At 43.7% G+C, this 14,780-nt stretch overlaps 1 non-coding gene across 1 annotated transcript; it reads right to left on the reverse strand.

The window, feature by feature from the left end:
- Positions 1–4,215: 4,215 nt before the first annotated feature.
- LOC114906673 lies at positions 4,216–4,322 on the reverse strand. The gene has a single exon (XR_003796489.1). It is a non-coding gene; the product is annotated as a U6 spliceosomal RNA (small nuclear RNA).
- Between the last annotated feature and the right edge of the window lie 10,458 nt (positions 4,323–14,780).

The raw sequence follows: 14,780 nt of genomic DNA on the forward strand, positions 1-14,780 counted from the left end.
AATGAAATCTGGGTAGACATGGAACTATATGTTTAAAAGTTAACCTTCCTCTGTCTAGTTGTTTGGCCAACTCTAGTAGAGTTAATGTTTTGTGTATGGAGTTTGTCATACTTTAATATATATTGCATTGGAGCTATCTTTTAGAAAGGTATTTATTTGTTATTATTATTTTGGTCACACCGTGCAGCATGCGGGATCTTAGTTCCCCAACCAGGGATCAAACCTGTGCCTCCTGCATTTGGGAGCTCAGAGTCTTAACCACTGGACCGCCAGGGAAATCCCTGGAGCTATCTTTATAGGGTGGAATTGGATCACCTTGATGTAATAGAAAGAGTACTGGCCACCAAGTTGTACAACTATGATGTTGGGGAGGCTGCTTAACCTCTTTGGGCCTGGTTTCCTCTCCCATAAAATGAAGGGCCTTTCTGAACAAGTCCAGAGGACCAGAGTATCTTATTATATCACAGGCTCACCTGTTAACAGAGCTCTGGGCCAAGGCCCTCGTGATGATCTTGCAAAGGGACTCCACTGTCTGTGCCTAGGTCAGTTTTGCCCAATTCACAGTGCTTTGACGTGAGAGGGAATTGCATAAATGTGTATTCTTTGTTTTACATTTGTCTTGGAATGACAGATTATAGCTCCTGCAGAAGGAAAAGAAAGAAGGAATTACATTGCTCTGCCATTGACTCATGCTAGATGTCAAACTGAGGCGCCTGCAAAACGCAAGCACATGCAAGCTAAACGAACAGATTGTGGCAATATTTAAAAATATCACAACTCTCTAAATAAGAAGCAGTTCTGATAAGCCTATTTGGAATTCATGCAAAATACCCATAAAACTCTGAAAATCTGAATTGTACATTGCCAAGGTAAATTACCCTGTGCAGTAATTATAGATAAAGGCATATTGGATTATATGATAATATGTCTCCCTTGGTTTACAGATAACCCTCTCTCCTGGGCCTCTTCCTTTCTGGACTGTTGCTTTTTTAGTCTCCTTTGTTTGCTCCTTCCTCCTCATTCCCTTTAAATGTCTCTATTCCTCTGGGCTTCTGATTTTGCCCCTAAAGCCTTGTGACTTTACAAGCTCTCCCAGCCTGTTTTACCTTCTCTAATCACTTTAACTGTTATCGGTAACCTGATGACCTCTTTAATCAGAATCTGCAGACCTGATTTATTTTCTGGGCTTTAAAAGGAGCTTCTACTGGCTATACGGACATTTTAACTCGTTATTTTTCTCCACCATAAACACGCCTGTCCCCCTTCGCGTCCTACCCCATACCCGGTAGCACTCTACCGCAATTAATGGCGTCACTCACTAGACCGTAAATGACGAGAGAGCAGGGACCATGTCTGTCTTATCCACCGTTGTACCCCCAGGGCCCAGTGCAGTGCCTGGCACCCAGTGAGCATTGTTGAAGAAGTGATGAATCCATCTGGTATTCCAAACTAGGAACCTTGGAATCATTCTGGATGCCTCTGTCCCCCTTGCTACCTATACCCAGTCTGGGACCTGTGGGACTTATTACCTAAAAGACTTTCACGTTAAAAAGAAAAAGGCTTTCACATTTGGCCCCTGATCCCCAGTGCCACCGCTTTAATTCAGCACTTATCATCGATCTCCTGGATCCTTGCAGGAGCTTCCTCATTGGTCTTTCTCTGGCTGGCTTTTTCCCAGGTCATCACATCTGACCTTCAGAGTGATCTTCCTAAAGTGTGAATCTAATCAGATTACTCTTAGGCTCCCCTTCACTTAAACAGAGTTTGCAATCTGGCAGCCTCACCCCGGAGTCTATACAGTGTTCTGAGAAAATGAGAATTACTGCATTTCATCGATTCTAAAATGCACATTTTTTCACATTTTGGCACCTCTGAAATTGGAACGTGCCTTAAAATCGATGGAGTGTCATAGTTTGATGGGTGGCTTTTTTCTTTCTTATTCGTACATAAAATAATAGTACACCTTGTAATCGATGACATCTTATAATTTGTAGACGTATACTCATACTGACATTTAAAAATAGGGAGATTTTACATAAAGGTGTGTCAGTTTCTCTTGAAAAATTACACTGGGTAACAGTGGGCCAGGATTTCTGGATGACAGCCTAAGAGGGAGCTACTGGTAAGTAGCAGCTGCCTCATTTAGACAAGAACTCTCTAGAATGTCCCATCATTTCCACCTAGGCTGCTTTATTCATTTATATTATGTACTCCAGCCTATATAAGCATTTGAAATTGCAATCCTTAACTGACAGATTAAAGTATGACTTCTTTGCTGCGATTTTCAAGAACAGTCACACTTGGCACCAATCTGCCTCCTCAGGTTCACATCCCCATCCTCTGCTCTATACACCCTCTATCCCCTAGTCTCAGGAAACATTACTCAAATGTAACCTGCTTCCGAGTGCCCTGGAATGCCTTTCTCCACTTTGTATGCTCTAGGAAGCATTACCTGACTTGCCCTGGTAGGGCTCATATCCTTCTGGGCTCCAATAGCACACGGCATATCTCTGTACCTACACCTCCTGTCTTGAAATTATTTGTGGATGGGCCCGTGTCCCTCATTGCACTGTGAACCTGGTAGGGAAATGAATCAGAATGTATTCATTGTTGTATCCCTGCCTCGTAGCTAGAACTTGCTCAGTAAGTACCTGTTAAGTAAAGGATGGATGGGGTGCGTTTTCTCACTGGGATCTCTGTTTTTTGAGTTTTGCCCGTGTATAGAGAGCTAAAAGTGAAGTCAGAGGGAAAGGCAAGTGTTTTCCGTAGTGCTCGTAGTTTACAGCAGCAGACACTGCTTCTGGCTGTGCTTTAAGAAGGCCCTTGGCAGTCAGAGTCAGCCCATGGGGACTTTAATATCTACAGACCCAAAGGTGCTAAGCCAGAGCCAGCTCTGAAGTTTTTTAAAAATTTATTTTTAAATTAGTGTACAGTAAAACCGACTTGTTGTACAGTTCTGTGAATTTTAACACGTGGGTAGATTAGTGTTACCACCACCATAATCAGGATACAGAACATCGCCTCCAAAACTCCCTCTTGCTATTCCTTTGTAGTCATATTCCCCCCCCACCCCATAAACCTTGGCAACCATTAATCAGTTCTCCATTACTACAGTTTTGTCTTTTCGAGAGTGTCATATAAGTGTACTCAACGTTTTAAGCCTGGCTTCTTTCAGCATAATGCCTTTGAGATTCATCCAGCTTGTGTGTATCAGTAGTTTGTTCCTTTTTATTGGTAAATAACATTCCATTGTATGGATGTCCCACAGTTTGTGTATCCATTCACCCATTGAAGAACATTTGGGCTGTTTTCGGTATTTGACCATATGAACCTGTGTACAGGTTTTTGTATGAATATAAGCTTTCATTCCTTTGGAGTAAATATCCACGGATGGGTAGAATTGCTATGTCATATGGCAAGTGCCATATGCATGTTCAACTGTATGAAAAACTACCAAACTATTTTTTCATAGTGGCTGCACCATTTTGCATTCCCACCAGCAAACTATAAGAGTTCTAGTTGCTTCATATCCTAGCCAGCACTGGATATTATTAGAATTTTTAAAAAATCTAATAGGTGTGCAGTGTTAGCTCACTGTGCTTTTTTTAACGTCTTTATTGGAGTATAATTGCTTTACAATGGTGTGTTAGTTTCTGCTTTATAACAAATTGAATCAGCTATACATATACATATATCCCCATATCTCCTCCCTCTTGCGTCTCTCTCCCTCCCACCCTCCCTATCCCACCCCTCTAGGTGGTCACAAAGCACCGAGCTGATCTCCCTGTGCTATGTGGCTGCTTCCAACAAGCTATCTATTTTACATTTGGTAGTGTATGTAAGTCCATGCCACTCTCTCACTTCGTCCCAGCTTACCCTTCCCTCTCCCCATATCCTCAAGTCCATTCTCTAGTAGGTCTGTGTCTTTATTCCTGTTTTACCCCTAGGTTTTTCATGACATTTTTTTTTCTTAAATTCCATATATATGTGTTAGCATACGGTATTTGTTTTTCTCTTTCTGACGTACTTCACTCTGTATGACAGACTCTAGGTCCATCCACCTCACTACAAATAACTCAATTTTGTTTCTTTTTATGGCTGAGTAATATTCCATTGTATATATGTGCCACATCTGCTTTATCCATTCATCTGTTGATGGACACTTAGGTTGCTTCCATGTCCTGGCTATTGTAAATAGAGATGCAATGAACATTGAAAAATATGGAACACTTCACGAATTTGCATGTCATCCTTGTGCAGGGGCCATGCTAATCTTCTCTGTATCGTTCCAGTTTTAGTATATGTGCTGCCGAAGCAAGCACTCTCACTGCGCTTTTGATTTTAATTTCTGCTTCCTTGAATCCTGTCTGGGGGAATTGGAGGGGAAAAAATGGTCAACTCACCACCAGCGTGGTGGTACTTCAAATTCTGATCTTCCTCAGTGTGCCTTCTGCTATTTACTTTCTAGAGTCCTTGTGTTACTTATTTATTGCTGTATAACAAATTACAAAAAACTTAGAGGCTTAAAACGCTCATTTGTGATCTCACAGCTTCTGTGGGTCATGAATCTGGACAAAGCTTACATGGGCCCTCTACTTCAGGATTTCTCACAAGCTGCTACAATCAAGGTGTTGGCTGGGCTGCAGTCATCTTAAGGCTTAATTGGGGAAGGATCTGCTTCCAAGCTCACGTGGTTGTTGGCAAGATTCAGTTCCTTGAGGTCTGACTGAGGGCCTCAGTTCCTTGCTGGCTTTTGGCCAGAGACTTCCCTCAGTCCTGTGTCATGTGGGCCTCTCCACCACGGCAGCTTACTTCATCAAAAGCGCACTAGTTGTGAAGGCAATAGAGAGAGTCTGCTAGCAAGGCAGAAAGGCACAGTCTTTCATAAGTCACGGAAGTGACAGGCCAACACATTTGCCATATTCTGTTGATTAGAAGGCAGTCACTAGGTCAAGCCTTATACTGAAAGGGAGTAGATTACACAAAGGCATGAAAACCAGGAGGCAGGGATCATTAGGAGCCATCTTGGAATTTGCCAGTCTTCAAATAGCTGGTCCATGGATTCTGTCCAGGTTTTGGGTTTTTTAAAAAATAAATTTATTTATTTAATTAATTTATTTTTGGCTGTGTTGGGTTTTCATTGCTGTGCGCGGGCTTTCTCTAGTTGCGGTGAGCGGGGGCTACTCTTCGTTGCGGTGCGCGGGCTTCTCATTGCTGTGGCTTCTCTTGTTGCAGGCACACGGGCTTCAGTAGTTGCGGCTCACGGGCTCTAGAGCGCAGGCTCAGTAGTTGTGGTGCAGCGGCTTAGTTGCTCCGTGGCATGTGGGATCTTCCCGGACCAGGGTTCGAACCCGTGTCCCCTGCATTGGCAGGAGGATTCTTAACCACTGCGCCACCAGGGAAGCCCTCTGTCCAGGTTTTATAGCTTCATTCCATGGGAGAGACAGGGTAGAGTGAGTAGAGTGTCCTTATTCCCTCTTACTCTCTCTGAAGATTTTTCATTTGATTTATGAACATTCAAGGTTAATGTAAGGAGTTTTTTGTTTTGTTTTGTTTTGCTTTGTTTTAAACTCAAGCCATCTAGGACATAGCTAGGGTTAGATTATCAGTGGTCAAAATTTAAATTCTGGTATCTACTAATCTTGTATTTATTAAGTCACAACCATGGAAAGCTCAACTTTTGTACCCAAGATGGAGCCTTTCAATGATGAATTTATAAACTTCAACACAGGACAGCTATTTCAGTTTGTCATTGTGGCTGCTGACCAGGTGACCCCAATAGACAGATCTGCCCAGCCCTGGCCTTTATGAATTTCTTTCACCTGATAGTGACTTATAACCCACCTTTGATTTATTTTAATAACTTTCTAATGACTTGCCAAATATGGCCTCGCTTTTCTCCTACTTACTGTGGTTTTTCAGTACCCAGAACTCATCCCTGGAAATATGCTTGATCCTTTCTCTTTATGAAAATGTAAAACTACTTAGTATTCCTTCCCTCTCTTCAAAAGGAAGCAGGCTCTTTTTTTTTTTGCGGTACGCAGGCCTCTCACTATTGTGGCCTCTCCTGTTGCGGAGCACAGGCTCCGGACGCTCAGGCTCAGCGGCCATGGCTCACGGGCTCAGCCGCTCCGCGGCATGTGGGATCTTCCTGGACTGGGACACGAACCCGTGTCCCCTGCATCGGCAGGCGGACTCTCAACCACTGCACCACCAGGGAAGCCCTAGGAAGCAGGCTCTTTAAATCAAGGTTCTTCAAATGTTTTTGATCATGAACCTGTCGCAGTGAAAGCTTTTTGAGAATGGACTTCTGATACAGTTATATTTATTTATTTACAATGAATACTACTGAACTCATATTTTGTTTACATTACCAAACATAAAGGAAAATAGAAAATTCAGAAAGAATAAGAAAATATGAGTTCTAATATTTTGCTTTCTATTGTCCAACATACCTGTGTATTTTCTGTGGGGCAGATACCTCAGTTTGGAGACTGCTAGGTGCTAGAAAGCTGGGCCCCCTGTTTCTTGTTTGTACGAAATAGGCTTCATTCAGCCTCCTTGACCTTCCTGGAGTTCCAAAGGGCAGATTCAAACAGTTGCTAATCAGGGAAGGGAGGGAATGCAGAAACAGGGAAGGAGCAGTCAAGAAACAACAGTGCAGCCAGGGTCGTGGTTCCTCCTCGAGTAATACACTAACAATACCTTTGAGTTCTTCTGCAGGGAACTAAGGCCCCCACCCAGGTGGAGGATGGTAACTAACTTCAGGCTGAGCACAAGCTCCCAGGAACTCTGCCCTGTTACCTCACCACCAACCAATCAGAATAAAGTCTGAACACATTGGAAGATAAGGAAGACTCTGACCACCCTCCCCAAATGATTCTCCCTTTAAAACCTTTCATGGTTGAACAGAATCTTCAGAGTTGGTTTTTGGACACTAGTCCACCTTCTCCCCAGGTTGCCGGCCTCCTGAATAAAGCAGCCTTTCCTTTCCAACCAACACTCATCTCTCGAGTATTGGCTTTCAAGGAGGCAGCTGAACCTGAGTTTGGTAACAGCCCCAGCACCAGAGGGCTAGCTGAGGGTTGTCAGAGCTGGGAGGCCAGCCCCATCTGAGCTCCCCACTTTGGCGCTATCAGGTATTAAGGTATCAGGGCCATGAGTGGGCAGACACCTGAAGTACTCAGCACCAAATAGATCTGCACACGTCATTTCTTTTCTCAGTCTATTCCCAAGTCCAGCTGCTTTGCCTAGATTCTAGTATATTCCCCAGGGTGTGTCATGACCAATTATAGGAGCTGCCTATTAGAATGACTTTTCCTTGGTAGAAGTTGGAACTGTGGCCAGCTTCAGGAAGCTTGTGAAATAGTAGAGGTTTGCCTGCAATGCCCAATTTCTTCCTTGTGAGGAAACCAGTCTTCTCTGTTCCTCTATAGCTTGCTACTACCATAGACTAACTGAGCATCCTGGTTTGGGTTCCCTCAGAAGCTGACCCTGAGACAAGCATTTGAGACCAAGTTTATTTGGAAGGTGAAGGCAAACCCAGTAGGGGAGTGGGGAAGTGAGAAAGGAAGGAGAGACCACCAAGACAGCCAAGAAAGAGTAAGTCCAGCCTGCAGAGGTGGAGAGGCCACCATTTTTCAATCACAGCAGATGGACAGTTTTCTCTATCTGCTTATAAGTCTAATTGCAGCATTATAATTAGGGACTCACTTCATTCTGATTTTTGTTTCACCTCTCCCATTTCACATCCTTGTTAAGTACATATCTACAAGAACACTCTCTTTTCTTCTGGTTAACTCCTAACTTCTGGCTGTGAAATCATCAGGTCTCAGTGCATCACTTCTTCTAGAAAGCCTTGCTTCATCGCACTTTCTGGGGTAGGGCTCTTTCTCTGTGCCTCGTACCTGTCCTATTAGAGACTTTGTCATACCATATTGCTTTCATTTATTCATGTAATAAATATCAATTATGCGCCTGGCACTGTTTTAGATTCCAGGAGCTTATATTCCAATAGGGGAGTTACTTTTTATTTGTAATTTTATTTTGATTTCTTATTTACCTATGTGTTTACCTCACCTAATCATATCCATTTTGTTCACCATTTATGTCCTTACTTCTCAGCACAGTGCCTGCCACATAGAGGGAGCTCAATAAAAATGTGTTGAATTGAGTAGAAGAGCCCAGTGCATCTTAGTTCAGGATGATTTGATATTTCTATGGCCTTTTCCAAGGGGGAAATTGAACTCTCACCTTTCCTATTGGCTGTTTTCATACGATGATGTGCCCATTGACAGATAAATTGACCCAACTTGCCTGTTGGGGGTATAAATCTGTTATTGAGTGAGTTAATGGTATTTTGCCCATCATTTTTTCTTTTTCCAGGCTGGGAGAACATAGCCCTGCCTAGCTGGAGGAAAGTCAGAGAACATCTGCAAAGAGGCTGGAAGCTTCATTTTGCAGACACACAAGGGGCTGACTGAAGCAGTATAGTGTAACGATCATAAGTAGAGGTTCTAGAGTCAAAGTGCCCGAGTTCAAATCCCAACTCTGCCACTTGCTTGCTGTTTGACTTTGGGCTATAGTTCCTAATGCGTAATTAGGGATAATAATAGTATATACCTCATAGGATGGTGTGTGAATTAAATAAGATTAACACCTTTAAAATTAACAAGTGACTAGAATATGGTAAGTGCTCAATAAATGTTATTATCATTATTGTGATTTGTTCCCATACATCAATGCTGGTTCATTTAACAATTGGAAGCTGGCTACAGGACTCTTTGTGGTGCTCAAAGTAACATTTTAGTGTTCTTCATACAGTGGAAAAATATGGTGAAGTTCTTCATTTTAAGCAAATTCTAAATTTTAGCCAAATCACATAAAGGTCACAGCCAATCCAATTCATGGTCCAGAGACTGGCTGTTAAAATAACCACCTAAATCATGAGTTCTTTCCGTGATTAAACAAATATTTAGTGAGTACTGTAGGGGCAGAAAAATTTTCCCTTCTTCCCTTCTAGGTTCTTTGGCTAGTCTAATGGTTAAATTGATATAAGACAGATTAACAGGAGAAAAACAAATTAATTATGAACACATGGGAATCCCATAAAGATATGAAGACTCAAAAGGTAGCCAGATAATTGGAGCTTATATAATGTCCTGAGCTAAGGAAAAGGGTGGGGGACTGGGGATACAAAGAAAAGGAAAGCCATTCGCAGGAAGGCAGAGGAGAGGTTTGGAAAATAGAGGTTGCCCTGTAATGCAGATAAGTTTGTTAGGTAAAAAGGTATCTCTGGTAATAGTTCTTTTCCTGGTACAGGGCCCTTTTCCAATGTAAATTTAGGCAGTTGAGGGGGAGGTAAAGAACTTTTCCTGAATCTGTTGGATTTTTGATTGCCTTTAGCTCAAAATAATTCTCATGCCAAAGTGGCATATTTTGGGTGGCAAAACCTGCTCCCCTTCAGTACCTCTTATGCATTTGGAGCTGGAGATGCCAAGAGGAATGAAATGGATCCTTTTCCTTCAGGATTTCACATGTAAAAGGACAAATTACAGCACACTTTGGAAAGTTCTATAATTGGACACACACATGGCTTTGAGAGCCAGAAGACAGAATGACTAAGTCCCCTTTGGCGATTCAGGAAAGGCTTCACGCAGAGGAGGTGACATTTGAACAACTGTATCTAGACATAGCTATCATTTAATCACGTGGATTGAATAGGCCTTTGGCTGGAAACCCAGCTATATAGTGACGTCCACTATTTTTGGGGAGCCTGGGTAATTATATTCTCATTTACAGTGTGTATGGCAGCCTCACATCAGGTTCTAATCTTGGAGTCCCTGCCATGGAAACCTGTACATTTGTATTACCTCATAATGAGGCCCTCTGACAATATTTAATATGCTAATAGGAGTACAGAAGCCCAGAACTGCCTTTCCAGTTATTTTTAAAGTGACTCCATTACATTAAATAGTAAGCTAGGTAACCACTTTATTGGATCTCCTGTGGTTCTCAATTGCAGAAAGGAATTGACTAAAGACCAGCTTGGGTGGGGTTATGAAATGATTATGGCTGGAGACCTTTAAATCCTAGCTCACGATGCCTAAGGTCAGTAAGCTGAAAAATACATACGCTGTGTAACCAGTTAGGAAGAGTTTGGGAGGAATATTGCTGTTGGTGCAGCTGCAGTCAGCATGAGACTCTAGGAACAAGACCACTCACCTCTGGATAGCCTCAAAGGACAGCAGAACTGAGGCTGGTGACATCCAGTACTGACACTGGCACTTCAGTTTTTCAGTCATGTCTTCCTCGTCTTCCTTCTCAAACTCAGCAAAATCACAGGTCAACTTTCCTTTTCCGTTTTGCTGGTGATGGGAGGTGAATCTCCCTCTCATATATATATAAAGATATATTTTTTACCGAGCAAGGGCTCGTGTGCCCGTGGCGCAGAAAGCCAAACTCTGACAGCGGGTGTTTGTAGCAAAGTAAGGGTTTATTGCAGGGTGCCACGCAAGGAGAACGGGCAGCTTATGTTCAAAAGACCTGGACTCCCTGATGGCTTTCAGGCAAGGGTTTTTAAAGACAGTGTTAGGGGAGAGGGTCATAGGATGCATGATCAGCTTGTGGAGCTTCCTCTGATTGGTTGGTGGTGAGGTAGCAGGGTGGTGTTTCAGGAATCTCAACCTTCTGCTTCTAACCAGTGTGGTGTCTACATACCTGTGGTCAGCAGGGAGTCACCATCCTCCACTGGGTAAGGGGTCTTAGTTTCTGCCAAACAACTCAGAGATATGCATCAGATTATCTGTATCCCTTCAGGAGGAGCTAGGAGTCTTGTGACTGTTGTCCTTATCATTAACTGCTTGCGTCTGCTCTTTGGAACTCAGAGAAGCCTAGGAGACTAAAGCCTTTCTCTACAAACAAGAAACAGGGGACATGGAGGGGCTTTTGTACCTGGGAGGGCCCCTGCAGGGTCCTGCTCAGTTTCATTCCTCCCTTTTCTTTGGTACTCCTCAACTTGAGGGGAACAGGTGCAGGGCAAGAAAGGGAATAAAGTTTGGGATAGAGAGTTTAATCATAAACTCCACAGAGGGACTCAGTGTTAGGGGGACTCCATTTCACGTTCTTCAACAAGCAGCTAATTGAATAACTGGAAGAATAAAAATGTCATAGAAATGAATTTGCAGTATGGCACCCAAAGATTACTGTCTTCAACCCATGCCTTTTCAAATCCTAAGGAGCAATGTTTAGTGTTCCCACTTCCTTTTTTTTTTTTTTTTGCAGTACGCGGGCCTCTCACTGTTGTGGCCTCTCCCGTTTCGGAGCACAGGCTCTGGACGCGCAGGCTCAGCGGCCATGGCTCACGGGCCCAGCCGCTCCGTGGCATGTGGGATCTTCCCGGACCGGGGCACGAACCCATGTCCCCTGCATCAGCAGGCGGACTCTCAACCACTGCGCCACCAGGGAAGCCCCCACTTCCTTTTCTTAATCGTGCCCAGGTTACTATAATGTTTCCTAAAAATGATCCTCAGTTGACCTAAAGAGTCAGCTACTAAGTGCTTTTCTGCCCTTATTTACCAAAATTTATTTTGTATTTTGTACTGATCAGATTGTTTATGCAAACAGTGGCCTGGTCCCCTTGGAAGCAGTCATGTGACCACAGCGCATTACTTGAGTGCATCCCTTTATCTCTTCACTGGGAACAGGGCAGGGTTGGGGCAGACAGCTGCGGCTCACGGGCCAGCCCAGCCTCTCCTGGATCTACGGCTCTGGGTTCACCTTCCAGGCTGAAAGGCAAAGTCTGTTCGAGTTATTTCTTTGTGTGTATGCATGTGTATTTGTTTTTGTTTTAGTTTTAATTTATTTATTTGTTTATTGTTGGCTGCATTGGGTCTTTGTTGCTGCCCGCGGGCTTTCTCTAGTTGTGGCGAGCAGGGACTACTCTTTGTTGCAGTCTGCGGGCTTCTCATCGCGGTGGCTTCTCTTATTGCAGAGCACGGGCTCTAGGCGCACAGGCTTCAGTAGTTGTGGCAGGCGGGCTCAGTAGTTGTGGCACACGGGCTCAGTAGTTGTGGCTTGCGGGCTCTAGAGCGCAGGCTCAGTAGTTGTGGAGCACAGGCTTAGTTGCTCCGCGGCATGTGGGATCTTCCAGGACCAGGGCTCGAACCCGTGTCCCCTGCATTGGCAGGCGGACTCTGAACCACTGCGCCATCAGGGAAGTCCCTGTATTTGTTTTTTGATTTGTTTAAACAAGAGCTCTCCCTGCAGAGAGCTGCAGAAATGTGAGATGTATGGAGCGTGTGTGTGTGTGTGTGTGTGTGTGTGTGTGTGTGTGTGTGTGTGTGTAAGTATGTGTAGGGGGATGCTCCAGAGAGAGCTGGAATTGTACCTCTTTTCTTTCAGATCTCTGCATCCTTCACAGAGAAGTTTTTTTTCTGATTTTGTTTTTCTTGAAACACCTGGGGTGAGGATAAACCTCTGCATCGGCCAAGCAGAAGAAACAGGTAATATGTTTGTTTGTTCTTAGGTATTTTGCGCAAGCAGAAGTCTGCATTATAAACATACATTGTGTAGCAATGGAACAGGAAATGTGTTCTACTTGAAGTTTATTTTATTGCTTTGCAATTTCTCAGAATGATTTTTCTCAAATATGCTGATTACAAATCAGTTGTCATCAGCTTAAAAAGGTATACAGGTGACTTTGCATTCTGAAGGGTTGTAGCCTATTTCAGATGAACTCGATACTTGGGAAAGCTCTGTGGTCACTTGGGTGAGAGCTAGAAAATGAGGGAGGGGATACTTTGAGAAACCCTTCCAGGCCCCTCATGGGTCATTGCCCACTATACAACTTCATGTTCAGAAATCTTCCTTTAGCTCCCTTGCCCTCTTGTTGGCGCACAGGACCACAGGATTTCCATCTATCTGTAAGAAATGGAAACAGAATTCCTTGCAATGTTCAAGAATTCTCTTTAGTGATTTAGTGCTTCTGTAGATTGATCAAATTGGATCCTGAAACCAAGGCACAGCTAACTTTTTGGTGGACAGACAGTTCTGTTCTTTAAGCATGAAACAGAATGGGTCTTTAGTTCTGCCACTGTTCGGCTGTGCCATGGAGTCTGATATTTAATTTCTTAGTCTTAGTTTCTGCATCTCTAATACGGGAGTGAGCAACTTTCCCCTTGAAAGTTGCTGTGAAGATTAACTGGAATAATAGAAATATAAAGTACCCACTGTGCTGGGTTAATAGTCCCTTAATAAATAGTAGTGACTTTAGCTGTTATTATTATTACTGGTAAAGCGTTTTCTCAGATCTTAGCGGTCTCAGGGGAAAAGAGTCCTTTTCTCTGTGAGTCTATAATTATCCCAGAACCAGTAGACAGACACCTGTGGGATTTAACCTCTGGGAGGTCCCGGACAGTGCATTCTGAGGGAAGAGATGTGAGCAAACACGTTTTGTTTCAACACGTCAACCACGGTGGGTACCACACGTGCATGGCTCCTCCTAACTCATCAGCTAAGAAGAATTGCTCTTTGTTCCAGTCGGTTTTTTCCACCATTGATCTTCTCATTAGCCTTTGATACAAGTCTGTAAGGTAGGTGTTATTATCCCTATTTTCTTATGAGAAAACTGAGGTGCAGAGGAATTAATGACTAGCTGAGAAGAATTTGAACTCTGGTTCGTCTGACTTCTAAACCCCAGTGTCCATTGGGCCAGTATTAGGCAGCTAGATTCATATTAGAGATGCATATTAACATCCAGAAAGCTCTGAAGAGTTCTGCAGTAAAGGAACCTGTTTAATCCTACTTCTCCTGAACTTATTTGATGGTGGGACTTTTCTTTTTTTGTGGGGGGGTCTTATTTCTAGAATCATAAACCACATAGAACTCCTCTTCCACAAACACACTTTGGAAAACCTGGCACTAGGCCTAGCTGCCTTCTGATTACAATCCTGTCTGATAGAACACACACCCTCAGATACATTCTGGTGGTCAGTATCGTTTCCTCCTTTTTCTTACCCTTTCATGGACCCAGGAATAATCACCCGCTCCATCTTACAGAACTCCCTTTATTCATTTAAGACCCCACACAGGAGCAAATGCTACAGTGTTCTACTGGAAGAGTAGTGGTGGAAGGGGCCTCTCTAGAGCGGTCTGCCAGGGACTCCTCTACCCGGCTCTATGCCCCTTCGTTATCTTTAGTCCACAGACATCAGGCTGTAGAACCTCTGTTTCAATGAATGCCAAAGAGAATGCCACAGAGTAAGCCTGAAGACGCATCTGTCCTCCATGCTTGTGTCTCACAGTCCAAGGGGGAAGAATTAGACCTGCTCACCTCCCACTCTGGGGGCTGGGGTACGGTGCCAGTTAAATGACTATGGGTTCTGGATTTGGGTTTCTTGGGGCCAAGCTGGAGTACAGATTTCTCACAAAAGTCAGCATCTGTAGGAAAAGCTGAGCTTCTAGCATGGGAAACCACACAAGTCACATCTAGAATGCCAGAGGCGGAGCAGAATCAAGGTCAAGGTGGCTGAGCCAAGGTGTGGACGTTCAATAGAGATGCACTTTGAAAGAAAATCAAGAATGAATAAGAACAACTTGGGGAGGCTGGGCTAGCACTTGGAGGGTGCTTGGAGACCAAGGTTGGGTTGGCTCCAAGGGCCATCTGTTGTTCTTTCCTTGTATTTTCACCTTGGGAAATGAATAGTGGTTAAGATGAAAAGAACTAAACAACGTCAAACAGTTCTCCCCCACTCTACCCTCCCCCGCACCCCCACCCACCC

Source organism: Monodon monoceros, unplaced genomic scaffold, assembly GCF_005190385.1.
Source record: "Monodon monoceros isolate NGI ecotype Baffin Bay Population unplaced genomic scaffold, NGI_Narwhal_1 Super_Scaffold_22, whole genome shotgun sequence".
Taxonomy (NCBI): Eukaryota; Metazoa; Chordata; class Mammalia; order Artiodactyla; family Monodontidae; genus Monodon; species Monodon monoceros.